This window comes from Drosophila obscura, unplaced genomic scaffold, assembly GCF_018151105.1.
Source record: "Drosophila obscura isolate BZ-5 IFL unplaced genomic scaffold, ASM1815110v1 contig_25, whole genome shotgun sequence".
Taxonomy (NCBI): Eukaryota; Metazoa; Arthropoda; class Insecta; order Diptera; family Drosophilidae; genus Drosophila; species Drosophila obscura.
Genome location: NW_024542812.1, coordinates 3,500,571 through 3,515,950, shown reverse-complemented (window position 1 = coordinate 3,515,950; position 15,380 = coordinate 3,500,571). Strand labels below are relative to the sequence as shown.

Here is a 15,380-nt window from a genome sequence, read left to right as displayed (position 1 = left end):
TTTAACTAAATCTACTTATCTCCTATAACATTTTATACTGTTACTAAACTCAAATAACGAAAATATATACTAACATAAAAGGAATTCTAGTATTAAAAAAAAAAAATGACATACGAACCCTATTTCACCCGACTTGGCAGCCCCTTTTTTTTTATCAAAAACCACAAAACGTAAACAAACTGAAAAAAAATGAATGCAATAAATAATCTTAAACTAAAAAGAGCTCTTGTTAGTAAGTTGCATACGTAAGTTGGATTATATAAAAATGGATCGGGGAGGGGTGTGCCGTTCGGGAGGGATTTTTTTATGTTTACTATATTTTCTTCTTCTTTATTCTATTGCAGATCTCTACTCTCCATATTTGCGGCGTTTGTGTAAAGGGATATGTGGGGTACTAGCTAGGAATATGATTGATGAGTGCAGGGTGTTAATTCGGTTTTATTTTGTGTTATGGGGTATACGTGCGGGTTCGGTGGAGTGTGATTTGTGAGTGATGTGTGTATGAGTCGTCTCCTCCTTCCTGCGCCGTCGTCGTCTCCTGGCTTCAATTGTCGGGGCCGGGTTTTGGTCCCGCTGCCGAATTTGCCTCCTGAAGATACTGTTGCCGTTGTGAGTTTCTCGCCACTGTCTTATTTAATTCGGTTCTCTAACTCTTCTCTTTTTTTTATAGGCACATGTGGCCTGCTTTGATCTCTCCCGGAAACTGACCCTCGCAATCTAACCTTCACGGCCTCGTTTTTTCTTCTCCAGCCTTGCCACCTTGCTCCCTCCTTGCAACCCTGTTACAGCCTCCCAGGATCCACAACAGAGGCCGCTGTCTCCTCTCCTTCTCCAGCCATGTCGGCTAATGGCTCCTTCAGAAAAAAACCTTTTAAGCACCACACTCCCATTTAAAGGTCCTGCCGTCGAAACGGGAGTGCAAAACCAAGGCGGCTTCCGGATCTTATCAGCCCAAATGTAGGCTATCGCCCACACCCTCGTCTCACGCTCTACCGACTTATATGACCGGGCTACTGCTTTAGATCTTTAGCATGGAACACTCCTATCCGTGCCCCTTGCAGTGTCTCCAGTTCATATAAGCTGTTTCCTAAGCTCCGGACCACTCTGCACTTTCCATACTTCGGACTAAACTTGTCATTGCTATTGTTTTTAAAATTGCTTAATATGAAATTCCGCTCATACACTTCCTGTCCAGGTAAGTACCGGATATCTCTTGCCTTTCGATCATACCGCTCCTTCGATTTCTTGTAGGCCTCATGCGAATTCTTCCGGACCTCATCGCGGATGATCTCCTGCTGGTCTTGTCTTGCCTCGAGTGATACTTGCGCATCGTTCAGGGCTCCCAGCCTCCGTGATAGTTTGTAGTCCCGCCCGCTGGTGAACATGTGCTGTCCGAACAGCACGAAGTAGGGTGACGTGCCGATGCCTGTGTGTATCGCACTCCTGGCCGCACACTGTATCTCCGTGAGCTTCTCATCCCAGCGCGTATGATCGTCGCTTACGTATGTCTGGATGGCTGCCAGGACTGTCTGGTTTACGCGTTCTGCTGCGTTTGCCTGAGGGGCATAGTTTCCCGATCTCCTCTTGTTCAGGAATTGTGTGAATTCCGCCGACACAAACTGCTTGCCATTATCGGTGTGTACCGTTTCGGGCACTCCAAACTGTGGGAAGACCTCTTCTCGTAGGAATCGGATTGCGACTATGGAAGTGGCCTTCGACATGGCCTTTAGCCAAATATATTTCGACATGTGGTCGAGGACTATCAGTATGACCACATTCCCGCTTCTCGTCCTAAGATATGGACCCAAAAAATCAAGATAAAGCTTCTGGATCGGCCTCTCGGTTACTGTTTCCGCCCCCATGAGTGGACGTTTAATCTGCGTTGAGTGCTTTGTCTCCCTACAGGTTTCACAGCCGGTCACGTACGCCTTCACCTGTACTGTCATACGGGGCCAATAGTAATACTGCTGTAGGCGTCCCAGTGTCCTCGCGATACCTCCATGCATTGCCACGTCGCTATCGTGTGCCTCCTGGATCAGCGTGCTCGTCAGTGCTTCTGGAATCCACAGCTTCCACTGGAACTCCTCCAACTCTGGCCGGGCAAATTGTGTACGCCTAAACAGCAGGCCATCCTCCACCTTCAGGACTGGAAAGTTGTCCCTATCATGCTGGACTGTCTCTATCCTCCCCAGGTATTCCTTGTCTTCGAATGCTGTGGTGTCAGAGTCCAGGAAGTCGATCGCCTCTACGTCAAACGGACGAGAGAGCATATCCGCGACAACGTTGTCCTTCCCCTTGCGGTGCTCTATCTCGAAGTCATACGCCTGGAGAGCTAATGACCATCTAGCTAGTCTCCCATCCAGCGCCTTGAACTTCATCAGCCACTGCAAGCTTGCGTGATCCGTTATCACCGTGAATGGCATCAGCTCTACGTAAGCCCGGAACTTCTCTATTGCCTTCACCGCATCTAAACACTCTTTTTCAGGAACGCTGTAATTCAGTTGCGCGCCTCTCAACTTCGCCGAAAAAAACGCGATCGGGTGTTCCGCTCCCTCCTGGAAGAGAACTGCTCCAATCCCCACGTGGCTCCCATCACACTGGATAAAAAAGTGTTTCTTAAAGTCCGGGTGGCGTAACAAGGGAGCGCTGGTAAGTGATTTTTTTAGCTTCTCGAACGACTCGCTCGCTTCTACCGTCAGCTTAAATGAACCTTTCCCTTTCAGGCAGTCTGTGAGAGGAGCTGATAATGCCGAGAAATTTCGAATAAACTGGCGATACCAGCCGGCTGTCCCCAAAAATCTCCGAATTTATCGCACGTTCATCGGCATCGGTATCTGCGTGATCGTCTGTACCTTTTCCGGATCGGTCCCGTAGGTACCTCGACTTCTTTTTTTTTCCCGATTGTCAAATTCGCCTCATTGAGACACTTTGCCACATCCTCCAACAGCTTCATGTGTTCCTCGAACGTCCGGGAAATGACTAGCAGGTCATCCAAATATACGAAGACATGGCTTCGTAGTCGCTGGGGAATCACGCGGTCCATTAATCGACACAGACGCTGTGCTGCGTTGCACAATCCGAACGGCATCGACTTAAATTGATAGAGTGGTCTCCCTGGCACCGCAAATGCTGTATACGTTCGACTTTCGGGCTCCAGCTCTATCTGCCAAAAGGCGTGCTTCAAGTCAATGCTGCTGATGAACACGGTGTCCTCAACCCGGCTCAGGATCGATTCGATGCTCTGCAGTGGGTAAGCATCCTTGATTGTTAGCCTGTTCAGCTTCCGCGCATCCAAACATAATCGGTTTTTTCCCGGCTTTCTCACTAGCGTCACCCGATTGCTCCACGGACTTTCGCTGAGTTCGATGACTCCTAGGCGCAGCATCTCATCAACCTCCGCAAACAACAACTCATGCACTGCCGGGGATACCGGATAGAAGCGCTCCTTGACGGGTACTGCCCCCTCGACTAGGCGTATCTCGTGCTTCTCGATCTTCGTTCTCCCTAGACCGTGTGCATCGAACGACCGAAACTTCTCCTTTACTTCGTGGACTCTTGAAGTTTCAGTTCTAAATCGTCAATTAACCCCTTTCCACCTCTTCCCAGCATGCTGACAGATGCCCCTGTATCCAGCAAACCCACAAGTTTCATCGAGCCCAGGCTCACTCGCGCAAATGGTCGGTCATTTTGGCTCATTGCAGAGCGGATTGATGCACATATGCCGCGTCTCCTCCTCTGGCGTGCCTGGAACCTGACCCGAGCTCTCTGTGTTCTGGCTGAACCTGTTCGAGCGATCTCTTCCACCTCGTCTCCCATGATCCTCTTCCGGGTCTGCTCGTATCGATGCTGCCTTTCTGCTAACGGCTTACGCTCCGACCATTTTGCCTCAGGTGGCACTGCCTGGTTTACCTTAAAGATTGTACTATATATGTTTTTATCCTTAATACTAGGTATGTCCCCTATAGGTGACCGTAAATTAATGTTGGAGGACGGAATTACTGGTTGTTTATGGACTTGGAACCCGACTCCTCCTGCGTCGCGCTCCTTTTCGCATTTCCCGGCCGACATTTCGGGCATTTGGGAAGGATTATCCCGGCCAGCCCACACTTATATCAGAAAATGTTCCGCACTGCTGACTCGCACTCAAAATATGAGCGCAATTCCAGCACTTCAGCTGCGTGCGGTCGCCCCCGGACTCCTTCGTCCTATAGACTGCATCCAGCGCCTCTGTCGGTTCATCTGGGTCGTGATTATTTACCTCAAGTTCATACACCTTGTGGTCTTCTCTACGCCTGTTCGTCCCATGATCTGGACCGCTTCTCGCCCATCGCGTCGACAGCAGCTTCTCGGTGTCTGCACATTCTTCCCTTAGCTTCTGCATGTTGGTTATCTGCATCGGGTAAATGACTCGCTACATTGCGTCTCTGACATTAACCTTGATAATCTTTATTAGGTCGTGATCCGAGAAGGGATTCAGCAACCTGGACCTCAACACTAGCATCTCCTGAATATACAGATCCGTCGACTCTCCGTGTCGTTGTCGGCGTTTCCTGAGCTCTTGCTCCCGCTCGAATTCTGTTCGCCGCAATTGAAATCGCTGCTGTAGTCCATATCGCAGGTTCGGCCAATCCGGAACTCCTACCGTCCTCACGTGCATCCAGTACCAATCCCTCGCATGGCCGGTTACCAATGTGTGGAAGGCTTTCAGAACATCCGACCATGCTACCTGGTATACTGACTGTAAATGCTCTACCCGGAAGATAAACTCCGCCACGGGCATCCCCTTTGGATCGCCATCGAAGCTGAGTTCCCATCGACGAATCTGCACTTGCTCCAGCTTGCTCCAGCTCCAGTTAAGGTTTGTTCCTGCGCCCCTTGTGTTTGCCAACCAATCATCTACCGGTCTCTGTTCCGCATGGGACCTCTGCTCGGACTCTAACGTGCGGTTGTCCACGAACAGGTGTGTTGGCTGTGCTTTTTGGTACGAAGGCGCTTGCGGTTCCCCTCTTCCTGGACTGGCTGCGTTCGATCCCCGATTCCTTTCGTACACATCACTCGGCGTTCGTTCCGCTTTTAGCGAGCCTACTACGGCGTTGATTCCTCGCATGAACTCTAGCATATCGGCTTGCACCGATGACCTTAGCGCCTCCATTTGCTGCCCAAACGAAGCTCGGTACGTCTCATGGGCTTGGACTAATGCCGCATTTATCGCTGATCTTATTTCCGGGGATATCTCCTGGTCCTTACGGGTTCCCTGACCTCCTATTGCCCCGGCCTCAGCGTCTCCTAAGTACAGCAACTCGTGTTCGTTGTCCGTCCCTTGAGTCGCAACTGAAAATGAATTTCTTCATTCTGGCTATAATTATGATCAGATCTGATTCAGACTCGGCAATCTGGTAGATATGCGCATTCTCTACGATACTGCGTAGTTGTATCGTATCTTCAAAACTGTGCCTGCCACAGATTTTCATCCTTTGTGGAGGCGGAAGGGAGCGGGGTGAAATTTTGAAATACACTTGTAGCAGTGTGATATCACATGAGTCCGGAAACCAAATTTGGTTTCTTTAGCTCTTATAGTCTCTGAGATCCAGGCGCTCATCGAGACGGACAGACGGACAGACGGACGGACGGACAGACGGACAGACGGACACGGCTATATCGACTCGGCTATTGATGCTGATCAAGAATATATATACTTTATGGGGTCGGAAACTTTTCCTTCTGAGCGTTGCACACATCCACTTTTACCACAAATACAATATACCCCTTAACTCTTTTTTGAGTACGCGTATAAAAATGACATACGAAACCTATTTCACCCGACTTGGCAGCCTCTTTTTTTTATCGAAAACCACAAAACGTTAACAATCTGAAAAAAAATGAATGCAATAAATAATATTGAACTAAAAAGAGCTCTTGTTAGTAAGTTGCATACGTAAGTTGGATTATATAAAAATGGATCGGGGAGGGGTGTGTCGTTCGGGAGGGAAATAGCCTGCGTTTACATTTTGAAACGAACAAAAATGATCTGTTTTACTATATTTTCTTCTTCTTTATTCTATTGCAGATCTCTACTCTCCATATTTTTTGTTTTGTTGGTAAAGAGTGTCTTCGGGAGAAAAATGAATATACGTGAATCGGCGTTTGTGTAAAGGGATATGTGGGGTACTAGCTAGGAATGTGATTGATGAGTGCAGGGTGTTAATTCGGTTTTATTTTGTGTTATGGGGTATACGTACGTGCGGGTTCGGTGAAGTGTGATTTGTGAGTGATGTGTGTATGACTGTGTGATGTGGTGGAACAGGCGAGTTGTTGCGGATCAGGCTGATTGTTGCGGATCAGGCTGCCGTCTGTCGATGGGCGGATCCGTGCGGCCCGCAGTCCTCGTCTCGTGGCTCTCCGGCCTGGGGTCTGCCATGTCCGCTGCAGTCGTCTCCTCCTTCCTGCGCCGTCGGCGTCTCCTGGCTTCAATTGTCGGGGCCGGGTTTTGGTCCCTCTGCCGAATTTGCCTCCTGAAGATACTGTTGCCGCTGTGATTTTCTCGCCACTGTCTTATTTAATTCGGTTCTCTAACTCTTCTCTTTTTTTATAGGCACATGTGGCCTGCTTTGATCTCTCCCGGAAACTGACCCTCGCAATCTAACCTTCACGGCCTCGTTTTTTCTTCTCCAGCCTTGCCACCTTGCTCCCTCCTTGCAACCCTGTTACAGCCTCCCAGGATCCACAACAGAGGCTGCTGTCTCCTCTCCTTCTCCAGCCCTGTCGGCTAATGGCTCCTTCAAAAAAAAGCCGTCTATAACATATCCATACATCAGATTTTCATTCTATAAATGATGAAAATTGTTTTCCATTTCAGTATGCAGATGACTTTTTAGACCCGTACCCAAAAAAGAGTCAATGGGTATATTAGATTTGTGGTAAAAGTGGATGTGTGTAACGCAGAGAAGGAAACGTTTCCGACACGACAAAGTATATATATTCTTGATCAGCATCAATAACCGAGTCGATATAGCCATGTCTGTCTGTCCGTCTGTCTGTCTGTCTGTCTGTCCGTCCGTCTTGTTGAGCGCCTAGATCTCAGAGACTATAAGAGCTAGGGCAACCAAATTTGGTTTCCACACTCATGTGATATCACACTGCTACAAGTGTATTTCAAAATTTCGCCCCGCCCCCTTCCGCCCACACAAAGGACGAAAATCTGTGGCAGGCACATTTTTAAAGATACGATAAAACTAAAAACGCATTATCGTAGAGAATGCCCATAACTAATAGACTGCCAAATTTGATCAGATCGGATCATAATTATAGCCAGAATGAAGAAATTCATTTTCAGTTGCTTCCCCTGCCCAATCCTGCCGACGACAACGCAACTCATTTTCCTTCTCGCTCGCACACCCTGCGGCGTTCAGTGCGCGAACAACCCCTAGCGGAGGAGATGTAGAATCTAAATGGTACATGTACAATACACATGTTAGATGTAGAATATACATTGTAGATGTAGATGTAGATAACAGATGTAGCAAAAAAATGTAAAATGTAAAATTTTTTTTTGTTTTAATTTTAAAATTCTAAAAAATCATATGTTCAAAAATGTAAATACTGACTGAGTACGGGTATAAGTAGAGTCGCGTCTTTAGAAGCGACTCACACGTTCCTTCTCGTTTTTATTTCTTTTTGTTGCTAAATTTTAAAACGAAAGTCTATACTAAATTTATTATTTCATGGTCATATACTTAAGAAAAATGATTTTTAATATCACATGTTTGTAACGCTTTTTCAAAAATATTGACCCAGCGGAAGAAAAAATTAAATATTAACCAATTGAGTTGAAATTTTTGGAGAAGATTTATATTCTTATATTTTAAATCATATACAAAAATCAGTCCGATCAGAGCGATATAAGGTATAGCTTCCATACAAACATTGTCAAAATATCATATTTTTTTTTTTTTTTTTAACTTTGACCTCTCCGATGATCCTATTGGGCTTTGAGGTGGCTCAGAGGGGGCCTAGCTGAGGCCACCGGACGGGTCGCAGGTTGCGGATAGCGAACGGCCTACCCTAGTGGGTAGGTCAGCTGCGAATAAGCGGGCATCCTAAAGAGTATCAACTAAGTTGGCTCTGAGGGAGAGTACCGAAATAAGCAGTCCCGGACAGTTAGCGGGTGTTCGCGACGCAGCAACACTGACGATGCGCTTGTGGTGCCGCCTCTCATTAAGTAGCTCACACAATCCCATCCCTACACAACACCTACCCACATCCCAGCCCCAACACTCACCTCACACCGGGCCGGACTAAGGTGTCACTCGACCCGTGCCAAGAGTCAGCCTGGCTGGGGGCCCGGTATAAAAACTAGCCCAGTCGTGAACGGAGAGCTCAGGGACTTGGCAGCCCCCTGTTCTAATTATGCCTTACCCGGGTAACGCAGAGCTCTGCCGGGGTGGACCGTTCCCCTTCTCTGCAGCTCGTGGGAACTATATGGATAAAAACGAAAATATAAACAACAACAAAAACAAAAACGAGAGAGGCACTCCCCAAATGCCTGCAGGGAGAAATCCCAAGCGGGAGAAGGCAGCGGCCCAAAGGCCTGGCCCGATCCGCTCAGACGCAGGAAAGACCTGCACGGTGAAGGACGCGGGTATGAATCCGGGTGGGTCCCATCCCAAACCTGGGATGGGTGGAAAGACAACACCCAAAACTGATACCATGGTAGGGCAGCTAAGCAATATTGCGGCTGCTCAACCTTCTGGTGAAGCGGCGGGTGATGGCTTACCATCAACCAGCGTCCAAACCAAAAAATTCAGCTATGCCGAAAAGAGGAGTGCTGGGCACATACTCCGTCGGCAGAACGCAAGCCAGGAAGTCAGTCCAACAGCAGACTGGCTGAAGAAAGTGGAATGGGCCTCGGTGGTGTTGCCCAACTTCAGTATGGAGCCACAGAAGGTGGCCGCCCAACCGAAGAGGCAGCGCTCTCAAGAGACGCCCGGACCTGTCGCGAAGCGATCCAGGGTTGCACCAAATGTATCCTTCGCGCAGATTGCCAAGGAGAGGACGCTGATAGGCGTTCTCGACAAAGGCAGCGCGGAGGGGAAAATACCCAGAAGCCAGTGGAAGTGGGTGGAAGCGGCACTGGCCGACCGCTGCTTCGAGCTTCTCGAGAAGGATCCCGGGCCACCCCCAGTCTGCAAAGACATGGGATGGTTCCAGGGGAGCATCAAGGTAGTAGCCTGCGAGGATGAGCGCTCCGTAAAGCTATACAAAGCTGCGGTGGCGCAAATCGGTGAGGTCTACGCCGGGGCAAAGCTCGTCGCTGTGGACTGGAGCGAGGTGCCCAGTAGGCCAAGGGCCCGTATATGGGTACCGGCCACTTTCAAGGAGCCCGAGCGGATCCTCACGATGTTGCAGAGATGCAACCCCACACTGCCAACCTCAGACTGGAGGGTGGTCAAAGTGGAGGCATCAAAGGGCCCCACAAATCAGGCAGTGGTAGTCCTAAATAAGGAATCGCTAGCCCCGATCGAGGCAGCCAGGGGAGAGCTTAACTTCGGGTTCAGCTCGGTGACCATGAAGGTCTACAAGTCGGACGCAGCGACCGAGGCGCGTTCTGTCAACAACCCAGTTGAGCAGGACGTTGCCTTGGAGATCGAGGCACCCGAAGTAGACCCGGAGCCGGAGCCGGCCCTGGAGAGCTACTCCTCGGAGACGGAGCTGATGCTCGATTTTGAGGCGTTGTGTCGGGACGAGATACTCGACGACTCTGACGCCGACATAACAGTGGTGGAGAACGTTTCTAATGAAGTCTCTGAGGCTTCTGCAGATAAATCTGCCCTGATACTCCGCTTAGTCGCAAGCGGAGGGGATATAGTCCTAATCCAAGAGCCCTGGGTGGTAGGAGGCAGGGTCTGTGGATTAGCGACGAAGGACTACAAGCTGATTGTAGCCCAAACTGAAGGTAAAATTAGAACCTGCATATTAGCAAGGAAGCACCTAAATATCTTTCTGCTCCACAATTTTAGCAATGGCGACAATACGGCAGCTAGCCTAGAGCTACAAGGGACACGCCTAAACCTGGTGTCGTCCTACATGGCTCACGAGGAAAGCGATCCTCCCAGTGACCTCGTTCGCAAGATTGCCAGAGACAGCGAGAGGTCGGATACAAGCCTACTAATAGGCTGCGATGCCAACGCTCATCACACCCAATGGGGGAGCTCGGATACAAATGCAAGGGGTGAGTCACTTTTCAGCTTCATCCTGAACTCCAACCTAATTATCGGTAATCGGGGTAATGACCCCACTTTTATCATAAAAAACCGTCAAGAGGTTATTGACCTCACTCTATTGTCTCACAAACTGTCAGACATAATGGAAAGTTGGAGAGTCCTAGAGGACCACTCCTCCTCCGACCACAGGTACATCGAGACAATCCTATCGCTCGAAAGCACCATACCCACTAGCTATACTAACCCAAGGAAAGCCAACTGGGAAATGTATAGTGCAAAAATGGAGGAATTACTCCCCCCCCTAGCCCCAAAATGCCCTGACACACAAGACGATCTTAATCGTCTTGTGGACAATTTCACGGAAGCTTGCAACAAGGCCTTCATGGCAGCTTGCTCCCCAACCAAACCAAGAGGGAAAAAGAAACCCCCCTGGTGGTCTAAACATATAGATACCCTCCGGAAAGACTGCAGGACTCTCTTTAACAGAGCCAAAAGCAGCAGCGAGGAAGCGCACTGGGAAAATTACAAAAGTAAGCTAACCCTATACAAAAAAGAAACAAGGAGAGCAAAAAGGGCCTCTTGGCACAAATTTTGCTCCGAAATTGAGGACACGTCAGAAGCCTCAAGGCTACGCAAGATCCTGTCAAAAACATCCCCCTCGGTGGGATACCTCAAGAGAACGGATGGTACGTGGACTAACTCTAGTGAGGACTCCCTACACTTTCTACTCGATACTCATTTTCCTGGGTGTACGACCATCGAGCCGGCAGACACCCCAAGTGAAGGCCCGGAAACCTCGATGGGGCACATCCTCACAAAACGGAATATTAGCTGGGCAGTAAACAGCTTCAAATCCTACAAATCGCCTGGCCCGGACCAAGTCATTCCGGCTTAGTTGCAAAAAGCCGGGGACATGGCCATCAACTGGCTGCAAAGTATCTTCAGGAAGATACTGACAGTGGGAAAAATCCCCCGAGCTTGGTTAAAGGCTAAAATAGTCTTTATCCCCAAAGCAGGGAAACCCTCACACACAACCCCAAAAGACTTCAGACCAATAAGTCTATCGTCCTTTCTTCTCAAAACCTTTGAGAGATTAGTAGGGCTGCAGCTGAGGACAACTATAAATCCTCAGTGGCTGTCAGGCGCTCAACATGCCTACCGAAAAGGAAAATCCACGGAAACGGCACTCCATGAAGTAATCTCGGCGGTAGAGAAATCTCTACAAGTCAACGAATACTCCTTAATCGCTTTCCTAGACATTGAGGGAGCTTTTAACAACGTCATACCAGGAGCCATCACAGAAGCCCTGACTGACCTGGGAGTGGATCGTCACTTGATGATGCTCATAGATCAATTGCTCACATGCAGGACAGTGCCATCATCAATGGGATCGTCCACTCAGTCTAGGTATGTCAACAGAGGCACCCCGCAAGGTGGTGTCCTGTCTCCCCTTCTATGGAACATAGCAGTCAATAAGATACTGTGTGACCTGGAAGGGGGGGGCTGCAAGGTGGTAGCATACGCGGACGACGTTGCCATTATTTTCTCGGGAAAATTCCCTCAAACACTCTGCGATCTAATGACCGCAAAGCTCGCGCGACTCTCAGAATGGACAGAGTCGCGTGGACTGGGAATCAATCCCTCTAAAACTGAACTTGTATTGTTTACAACCAAATACAAAATCCCGTCCCTCAACCCCCCAATACTAAATGGATGTAGGCTCTCCTTCAGCGACAGTGCCAGTTACTTAGGGTTGGTAATTGACAAAAAACTTAGCTGGAACCTGAGCATCAAAGACAGAGTGAAGAAGGCTACGATAGCACTCTACACTTGCAAGAAAGCCATTGGGCTAAGATGGGGCATGAACCCAAGAATAGTCCAATGGATTTACCTGGCAATAGTCAGACCAATACTACTCTACGGAGTCGCAGTGTGGTGGCCAGCCCTATCGAAGGGGACCATCACTAAACAACTGGGCAAGGTGCAGCGCACTGCAGCCCTATGCATCAGTGGAGCCCTTAGCACAACACCAACGGATGCGCTAAATGCTATCCTATGCTTGCAGAGCCTTGACCTTGCAGGTAAGGAGCAGGCAGAAATGGCAGCAATCCGTCTTAGAGACTCTGACCAATGGGTGTCACATCACACCGGTCATGCGTCCATCCTAAATGGAAACAAAATCGTCCCCACAAAAACGGACTACTGCGTCCCGAGGGAGTATACAGATACCCCCTTCGAGACAATCATCCCTCACAGAAACATCTGGCTTGAGGGACCACCTGGTCCAAAGGGAGCCATTCGAATCTTTACTGATGGCTCAAAGCTGGACAACAAAGTCGGAGGAGGAATCTACTCCGAACAGCTGAACATAAGACAGTCCTTCAGGCTCCCGGATCACTGCAGTGTCTTCCAAGCAGAAGTCATAGCGATCAAGGAGGCTTTGAGCTGTCTTCAGGAAATAGCCCCTGCGGCAACTCATATAAATATCTATAGTGATAGCCAAGCTGCGATCAAATCGCTGAATGCGATAACATCAAGCTCGGCCACCGTGGCAAACTGTCGCAAATCTCTTCATGAGATGGCTTATCAGTTCGTCATCAGCCTAATATGGGTCCCGGGTCATCAGGACATTGAAGGCAACTGCATAGCGGACGAGCTGGCCAGAGCTGGCACAACAATCCCCCTTCTCCATGATAAGGAGGATATTCGTATGCCAATGGCCACCTGCAAGCTCAAGATAAAAGAACACTTTAAGCGATTAATAAATGACAGTTGGCAAACCGTGTCACTATGTCGCATAACTCGGCAAACATGGCCTAACATCAATAAGAAGCGCACCGATGAGCTTTGCAAACTCAGTAGGAGTAGGTGCAGCTCAGTCATACGCTCTCTCACGGGACACTGGCTAATAGGCACACATGCAAGCAGGCTGGGCGCCCCATATAACGACTTCTGTCGAAGCTGTAGAGATGAGGACGAGGAGGAGACTGTGGAACACCTGTTCTGCTCCTGTCCGGCTCTCAGTAGAAGGAGACTGCAATACTTGGGCGCTCCTTTTCTAATTGACATTTCGGACATGTCTACAATCAGTCCCAGACGGATCGCAGGCTTCATAAGGGCATCCGGATGGGATAATGGATAACATAGGGTCTCACGAGGGAGAAGGGAACGTAATATGCGGTATCACAACGGGCCGAAACCGGCCTAGGTGTGTCGGGTCTCTGACAATCCCGACAGCCGCTTCAACCTAACCTAACCTAACCTAACTTTGACCTCAAGTCTGCACCTCTAAACGTATTCCAATCGGGCTTAAACTTTTTATTTTATTGTTTCATAACAAAAGGAACATTTTAAGACCCTGAGACCTTTGAAATTAAGAAATTTCGAAAATAAGCGCCGCCCTAATGTACACATAAAAGAAAACGAATTAGTTGATATTTCTGCAAAGAATGCTAAAATTAATGGCACATTCTTTATTTCTCGCTGGCCTCTTAAAGACGCCATCAAAAATATTTATAATAAAATTAAAGAAGATTGGGAAAGAGAATATATTACTTACGCCACGGAAAGAAATAAAGGTTACACAAAATTATTTCCTTATATACGGTACAATCCATGGTTTAAAGACAAAAACTGTAATCTAAGCCTGTAATCTAAGTCACGGAATCTAATCTAGGTCACGGAATAGACAAAGTTTCGCTTACTAGAATGAAAGTAATAAATAACAATTTATGTGATTCCTGCAACCTACCAGAAGACAGTTCACATATAATTTTTATATGCCTCGCTTACTCTCAAGAAAGAAATCGTTTTCCAGTACTCAAATCTTATACTGATATATATCCTTTCTTTGAAAAAGAACCTATCGCATCTTACAAATACATTGTTGAATTCATACGCATCGCAAATATCAAATTGTAAAAAATGCACGCTAACCATTTACTAACAAAAACGTCATTGCATGAGCATCATACATACACTTCCAGTCATCATATTTAAAAGTTAAAACAATTAATCAAGTCTTTCAAGAAAACAATCAGGAGATGGCGTTAACCCGTATCAGACGTGGAGGCCAAATAAATCATTCAACTAATCACGATGGAAAGTAAGTTAATATCACAAAAAAAAAAAAAAAAAACGAGAAGGAATACTTTTATACCCGTACTCAGTCAGTATATACATTTTTGAGCTTATAATTTATGTAGAATTTAAAAAAAAATTTACATTTTTTTGCTACATCTGTTATCTTCATTTACAATGTACATTCTACATCTAACATGTAGTAGCGGGTTTCTTGCTGAAGGAGGCGGGGGAAGCAACTGAAAATTAATTTCTTCATTCTATAATTATAATCCGATCTGATTCAGATTCGGCAATGGGCATTCTCTACGATACTGCGCTTTTAGTTTTTGTGTCTGCCACAGATTTTCGTTCTTTGTGGGGGCGGAAGAGGGCGGGGCGAAATTTTGAAATACTTTTGTAGCAGTGTGATATCACAGGAGTCTGGCTGCCCTAGCTCTTATAGAATCTGAGATCTAGGCGCTAAAAAAGACGGACGGACGGACAGACAGACATGGCTATATCGATTCGGCTATTGATGCTGATCAAGAACATATTTACTTTTTGGGCTCGGAAACGTTTCCTTCTCGGCGTTGCACAATTCCACTTTTACCACAAATACCCCTTAACTCCTTTTTGAGTACGGGTATAAAAAGAACATTTAAGTGCTTGGGGTAGCTTTGTGGTCCCTTTACAAGGATATGAAATAATATTGGTGAAAAGTCAAACACAGAGACCGTTACTTACTGTTGAGTTTTATTTTGAGCGAAAAAATAAAAATCATTTATAATCATTTAAGTTCCATTTTGATCAAAATAATGATTATGTGTAAAATTTATTAAATTACTCAAAAATAATGATTACACTAGTCGACACAAGTTTTACTCAAGAAACAAAACCAACTTGTTCTTAACCGACTAACCGCATTACAGTTTTTAAGAAACCTCCAAGCAGGCCTTGTATTTGGCTGCATGTTGATTTCCAAGACCTTTATCTATTAGCTATTTTAACCGATTTCTTCCATTTATTTCTCAGGTCTACTGCCAGACAGTAATTGTCGAAGGATGGTTCTTAGTTAGCCTTGTATTGTGCTTCAGTATA

The 15,380-nt window shown here is 47.2% G+C and overlaps 1 long non-coding RNA gene across 1 annotated transcript; it reads left to right on the top strand.

Moving 5' to 3' along the window:
* The first annotated feature begins 398 nt into the window (after positions 1-398).
* Positions 399-3,292, top strand: LOC121404612. Its single transcript, XR_005968098.1, has 5 exons — positions 399-609; positions 671-2,432; positions 2,486-2,649; positions 2,724-2,870; positions 2,948-3,292. It is a non-coding gene; the product is annotated as an uncharacterized LOC121404612 (long non-coding RNA).
* Positions 3,293-15,380: the final 12,088 nt, after the last annotated feature.